Here is a 7,429-nt window from a genome sequence, read left to right on the forward strand (position 1 = left end):
GAGGCCGACTGATACAAACCTTTCAGAATGAGTGCCTTTAACCACCTTCCTTTCAGATCTGACAGTGCCCTCTGGCAGAGGAATAGATAGTTCTGGTTTAGATGAAGTATAGGCCGCCGACGCAATGTGGCCTCAGTCTGATGCTTCTGTTAATGTATCTTGCTGTCCATTACTTCCAAGCTCATTTTGCCAGGTCTATTGCAACTTCATGCACGGAGGAGCGTCATGATGAGGATCTGGTTGAGTATATGGCGGAAGTGACTGAGAGAAGACCAAGACCAGAGCAAGGGAGCCAGCCAGGCTCATCACTGACGACTAAACCTTGACAGTGTCAAGCATAGCACTTGGCCGTACGTGACTTCAGCATGCTGTTCTACTGCTCCAAGGGATCTCATGATCAGATCCGTCGTGTGCACGGACTGTTGATATCAAATGCAAAGCAGAATTCAACACTGGTCCTATGTCCATCTGAATCTTCACTTGAAATCGTTTGAAATGGCCTCGCACGTTTTAGTGTCCGAGTTTGGAGTCTAGAAATACGTTGAGCTAAGTTCATTGACTAGATGTTTAAGCTCTGTCCGTTGAAATGATCTTGAGGTATATCAGCCTTTAATCTACCTATATTTCTCTTTCCTTGTCCAGCTAATAGTGCGAGGCCACTGTCTCTGCTGCACTTATGTCTGCTCCATATTCAATCCTAGTAAGTCATCCCTCTAGCAACCAGTATCTAGCAACATTCCTGGAGCTATAAGCATACGGCATGCTCAGATGTAAAGTGTGATGTCATCTCTAAGAGTCCATGGTGCTATAAACAGACCTTGCGTGTAGCACCTTAAGGTGATGGTACTCTGTCGTAAACACTCGCTCATGCTGAAATGCCGTTTTCAATGGACAGTCTCAAAAACCAATCTGACCGACACGAATCCGAGGACATGTCACTCGCCCACATTGATCAAGAACAAGAGCTACTGAACCACAAGCATCACGTCTGGGGCAGGCGTCATACCACTACATGAATAGATAGGGTGCAGTCGGTGATCGACCTTCTGATGCTGAAGGCCTGTAGCCCTGGCAAAACATCTGATCTCGTCTGGTGAACGGCTGCAGACTGATATGTGAATATCATGTTCAGCTTAGATCCAAGGTTGACGCTGCCTAATAGAATTTGCAGGGGTACAGAGATCTTTTCATCGTGGATATACATTCCCTGAAAAGAAAACACTGCGACTTCCTTCTGTCATGACCAAGTGTTGTTCTCAGCCATTAGGCGACGACTAGCGATATCAGACTGTTCACTGGGCCGGACCTCTAGCAGGTACTGATGCTCTGTGAGCTTGGCAAGACAAGGTCCATAACAGAACTGTTAGTTAAGGTAGAGGTTGAAACCCCACGAGCTTGAGGAGTCTTCCCTGCTCCATCAAGGACATACCGGAAGAGAAGATTCTCTTATTCTGACGACTAACTTTGCTGAAGAGTTTGAATGACATGATATCAATGACCTTTATGACAGACAATGTCTTGTTCTTGTCAATCTTTGTGCTAACTCTTATGGTGTAAATCAATCAGCCGGAATGATATCTTCTCTCTGTTGGAAAGTTCACGGCGATGCTCACCACTTCAATACTTCTAAAGATTAAGATCTGAGTAAGCACTAGATGTACTGCTTCCGCTGGTTCCATAACCCCTTTCAATAATGTGTTGAATGACAGGGTCGATGACCAAAGTGGTTGTTAAGCGTGGAGTGATATGAATTATAATGAGTCAACGAATTAGAATAGTAGAGGCCTTCTCATATGGCCATGCTTTCTATGCATCATCGCCTCCTCAAGCAATGATTCAATGAGGTATTGTCTTCTTGACCAAGTTGTAATTGAAGGGTTTCCAACGCAATGGATCAGCGACAGCACAATTAATATTCTGACTTAGGAGTAGAAGACGGTCTGCAAAGCCAGTCTGCTAACTATGATACATTTATTCATTGATCCAGAAACTTGAATCAGCATGGAGGTAGACATTCATCCACCTTTTCGGTCTCATCGCGAGGAAGTACAAATTGATCCCTTGGATTCTACGGAATACCGCATAAAAACAAGCAAAAATCAGATTGAAACAGGACGGGAAAAAGCAAAGAAAACAAACGAAGATCACAATGCAAGCATCCCACTCCCCTGCTGCATCTTGCAATCGGACCAATCCCCCGGGTTCCATTTGTGGCTCTCAAAGTTTGTGCTCCGAACAAGCCGCGTACTAATTCGTTTCTTCTTGATGATAGACGGATAGGTGTCGAACTTGTCGATACAGATTCCCTAGATAGATACTCCGTAGTGCCGTTCGTAATAAAGTCAAACTGGCACCACTTACGAGTCCAGAAGCCCAGACCCCTGCAACCAGAAAAAAAGCAAAATGTAGTCTAAAGAACTAGCAGCTTAGCCAGACAATGCTTCATCGACGTCTGCCCCTCCCCCTTTTTCCAGACTTTCCGGTCATCCAACCAGCTGGGACAGTGGGAGGCGGATGCTGGTCCGGTAAGCCACGACGGATGTCGTAGAGTCAGACCTGGCTTCTTGGGTCTTCCAGAAGGCTTCTTTGACTCCAATCAGGTATCGTGCAGCGGGGTCGTGGAGGATTTCTATCATTCCATGACTTTCATCGTCGCGGATGTTTGATTAGGGGGATCCGGCTGGTTGGTGCTGGAGTTCAGCATGGAGTGCGGAGGACTCTGTACTTCTGTCATCCTTCACTCATCCTTTTATCCTCGGATTCTCTTTCGGTTTCCAGAAGAATACAGAATACATTTCGTACCGTCCCGTCTGTACGCGGAAGACCGTAAGGTATGCGTGTACGGAGTATGTTGAAATATGGACAGGATAGGCAGGTAAGAAGCCTTGCATCGATATCAACTGTCAGTTGACTCTGGCATTAAAATAATCTTCAGGCTATTATTCATGCGTTGAGGGGCTTGAACTACAACCCTCTCATCAACATACTCAGGGACAGAAGAGGCGGTCACCACTCGCCGGCATCCCAACAAATGTATCTATAGTCGATTGTGGCATTCTGCGTCTAGGTGCAGGCGCAGGTACAGTTTATATGTGACACCGCCTGTTTGAAGATTCTGTAGTGCATACCTACATAGTGGTCATGAAGGGTAGCCTAGGTCAATAATATCGTTTACCAGCGTAAGTAGGTGTATAGGACATGGAATGCAATCCAGTTTGGAGGGTCTGGAGTATGATCTACGGTATACTGTCTGAAACCAGTCTGGTCTTTCTCTTCTATCTCAATCATGATGCGACATTGAGAAATGTAGAAACCTGATTGATTCCCCATGTTGTCTAGATATCATTCTCGCATCCAGTGGACAGTTACGGTTCAAACACCCACTACGGAAGAGTACCATGGAACAAACTCGCCCCTACGGTAGATATCAACCGCAGTCTTAAGCTCGGGCGGGCTGAGCAGCCCAGACTTCTTGAACGGACACCGAGATTTGGACAACCATGTTATGATTGAAGGCCATTATGAGGACCTGCTCCAAAAATGAACCTCACAGCCTCGTAAAAGTATAAGCGAGTTATATCACGCAGCACAATCATGTTGAGCATCAGATCAACTTCATTCGCCAATTCTCAAAGACTGCGAGACTCGAGCCCTCGTTTAGCGAGAACACACAGAATAATAGGTCAATCCACTCCTAGAAAAGGAAAATCAAGAAAGACGAAAAGACATGAAGAGCAAAGACTGGTCTAGAACAAGGAGTTATCGTCGCTGCCTTGGTGTGACTAGTACCTAATGAAGTGAAAAGTGGAAAGTCTATCTCCCGGATAATCTAGTCTAAAGTGAACAATCAGCCAGTTTGTGATGTAAAATCGGGCAGTGGAGACCATAAGCTATGTATTTTCGCTGTCGTCTGAGAGCTATCCAACGACCCAATCTGTATAAGCAGACGAAATAGATAGGTAGCGATAATGAGTAGCTAGGACCATGTTCATCTCCAGCACTCTGTCCCTATCAGGCTTCACCGACTCCCAAGTAATAGCCGTTTTGGGAAATTCCCAGCACCAGTCAAAGTAGCGGTACGCTGGACAGCAGAACAGGGTCAGTATGCGGTGTCGGGACTCGGGACATGGCTTGTCAGCCAAGACGACTTACGATTCACGAAGCTACCGATGGCCGCTAGCTTGGGAAATGGGCCCCGGGGAAGCTGTTCCTGGCTTCCTGCAACGGTACCTAGTGGGGAAGAATGTGATCATAAGTACTTGGTAGTCAGTAGGTAGATACGGATTACAGAGTACATAGGAGTTTATTGATTAATGCAGTGGATAGGTCAATCGCCACTATCATTATTATTGTTTATGGAGGGGCAATGGACCATACCATTTAAAAGGTCCGTAGATTGGAATTTTGGAGCTGCCTTTTAAAGATGGGGTAAAACTTATTATTTGATTGCAATTACTCTAGGTACTCTGTACATGCAGTTACTATGCAGTAGTTGTATTGGTAACTATGCTAAACCTTGGACTAACATTTATGTTAGATAAAAAGTGTTTATGGATTGCACAGAACCTGTTAGGATTGCTGGTGTCTGTACTTTCTTGCTGTAGAAAGGTCCCACATTCTAGGAGGAAACAAGGGAGTCCAGAGTCCAGACACTACGGAGTACCTGTCTACTGGCTATGGAGCTTTGTCCCCATCCTTAAACTCTGATCCCTAAGAGTATGATTGCCTGATGAGATTGAGATAATTTCACCGCACTCGAGTTAATTGAGCCTTCTGAAAGCATTTCATACTCTCATCTGTTATGTATACTATTGGCTTGCGCTGGATCCATTGAAATCGTCACCTGTCTTCTGAAGAGCGAACTCATCCTGATAGGATGTTGATATGGATCGGACCGCTGCATTGTGCAAAGTGGATTGGAAAGATCCTGGTCGACAACTGCGAGCCCTGAAATTAGTGAGCAAAGCCGAGCGGCTGGCCGCTGAACCAGTCAAAGGCTGAGTATCTACCTCCGTACTCTGGACTCCTGAGTACTAGTCACTGTTGCCAGGCCGTCTCTCCCACAAATTTGTCTTACTGAGAAGCGTAAGCTCTGCGGCTCACCGCTTTGTTGGAATCTGACTTGCCAGGCAAGAGGGCGGTGTGAACAAAAGTACATTGTGTCCTGCAGATTGAGCATCCTGATTGAGAGGATGACGCGCAGAATGCCACCCTGAAGTCTTATAGTTATCGAGGTGGTGTGCTACAATAGTAATCTTAGATAGATAATCTCGCTGATAGTGATCTGTGCATCTGTTCAGACCATTCAATCCATCACTATGATAGACATGGCCCAAGACTCGAAAGACGGGCATTGAAATGTGAGATCAAGACCTGGCCAGCAAGGTACGGACTACGTATTTCCCAGCAGGGTAATAGATTATCAAAGCGGGTCATGTGGGTTACCCTAGTAACTCCAGCCTTTGACGCAGTACGGAGTAGTACTTCGTATTCTGTACTCCGTAATAGCTTCGCATCCATGATTTAGACAGAGGCCCACCAAGAATCTTCGGAATTTTACGGGAATGTCTTCCACCTTATTGGGATGTTGTCGCTCCCTGCTCGTGACTTGTGTGCAGTTATACTAACGGCATGGAGTTATTGACCCGAAAATCGCATGATTATCATCCTGCGAAACACAAACAGCTCCAGCTGTCCATCGTTGTATCCATGGTTCCAACCTGAGGAACCCGGCGGATGTCAAAGATCATGCGGGGTATAGCCTTCTATGGAGGGGTAGAGGCCAGAGGCCAGAGGGGCAAACCGAAGATGAAGAGCCATTGACTTAGGAGTTATGACTACGCCGTCAACATGGAGACAGAATAATAGGCGGCTTTCAGCTGTGTATTGTTTTTACTCATACTCCGTACTCCATACAGATACGTCGTATGTATTGCTAGTGCGCCTCATTTTTGGACGCGGAACCGGAACGAGAGCGCGTCTCCGAGTGAGGCTGGTAAGTGCAGGCAGCCACAGTTTTCGAAGATCCATGTCGCCCCCATGCCACTTATGCAGATGGATTCGGATGATAGGACCAGGCAGAGAATGAGGGAGTTGATGCATCTTGGATTTGGGTGCAGCAAGCACCAGAATCAACAACAATACTTTATTTAGCGATGATGCAGACTTGCATCCTAATGGGGCTTGAAATATTTGAGTCTCCATCATGAAGAGAGGACGGGCCCTGTTTTTGGTACTTGCAAGGTATGTTTGCATGCATGCCATGATTCTCACCAGCCCGACAACTGTAAGTCTCAATAGTAGAGAGTTCTATATTTATCTAGGGAGATGCGCAGTTTGCTTTGCTGTCTATCTAGTTTTTGGGGCAGGTGACCACTGAATAGCTCCTGGATGAGTTGCTGTACAGAGGTATGAAGCAGTAACCCATTTGTACAACACACCACTTCGAGACCTTGTGGAGGTTGTGGGGGGCAAAGGATATCTATGACTATGAGTATCTATGGCTTGTGTGAGCTGTATCTACCATCAAGATATGATCTTTTAGCTACAGATTCCCATTGAGCAATGTGGCAACGCCAGATCTATGTGTCAACTTCTAGGAGAATAAATATCAACACTGGGTTGATGCCATGGCATTGTCATTGGCGCCATCAACCTAGGTATTCAATCCTCTTTCTTCCCTTTGGAATAACATGACAGCCATGCGCATGGTGGTAATAATAGTACATACTACAGTCTAGGTTCCTGTTGACATCTATGGTATCTGTTTCCAAGAATCATGAATGAGCACTGTGATTGATGTCCAACCCTCGCCATAGTGACAACCCACGGGTCTCGAACCAACAGTAAGCTTGATCGAATGACGATCAACAAACTAGAAGCATTTATTGAACACTAGGTTAGTTGCTATTTAGTATCAGAAGCACTAAGCCATAAGCCACTAATGCATCAATCTTAGCGATAAAGATGCAGTCAGTGGACAAGGAGATCAGATACTGAAAGCTTGCTATTTGGTGACTATCAAGTAGTGAATATCTTGATCACTTGAGTCTGGTTACACATCGTAACCATGGTTGCAAAGGAGGGGTTGAGCAAGTCAGACAATAAGCATACATCTTCTCCCAAGACCTAGATAGAGGGGGAAGATGAGGACAGGAGGGCACCGAGGGGTAATCATTTGATAAGTGGGTGGCGGGTTCTTGGAGTTGGAGGGGTGTCTTTGTTTTCCCCCTTTCACAGGATCAAGAGGTGATCCGCGATTGCAAATAATGTACTGATAATTCCAGAAAATAATACAGATAAAATAATAATAATAATAATAATAATAATAATAATAATAATAATAATAATAATAATAATAATAATAATAATAATAATAATAATAATAATAATAATAATAATAATAATAATAATAATAATAATAATAATA

Source organism: Aspergillus thermomutatus (assembly GCF_002237265.1).
Source record: "Aspergillus thermomutatus strain HMR AF 39 chromosome Unknown NODE_310, whole genome shotgun sequence".
NCBI classification, from domain to species: domain Eukaryota; kingdom Fungi; phylum Ascomycota; class Eurotiomycetes; order Eurotiales; family Aspergillaceae; genus Aspergillus; species Aspergillus thermomutatus.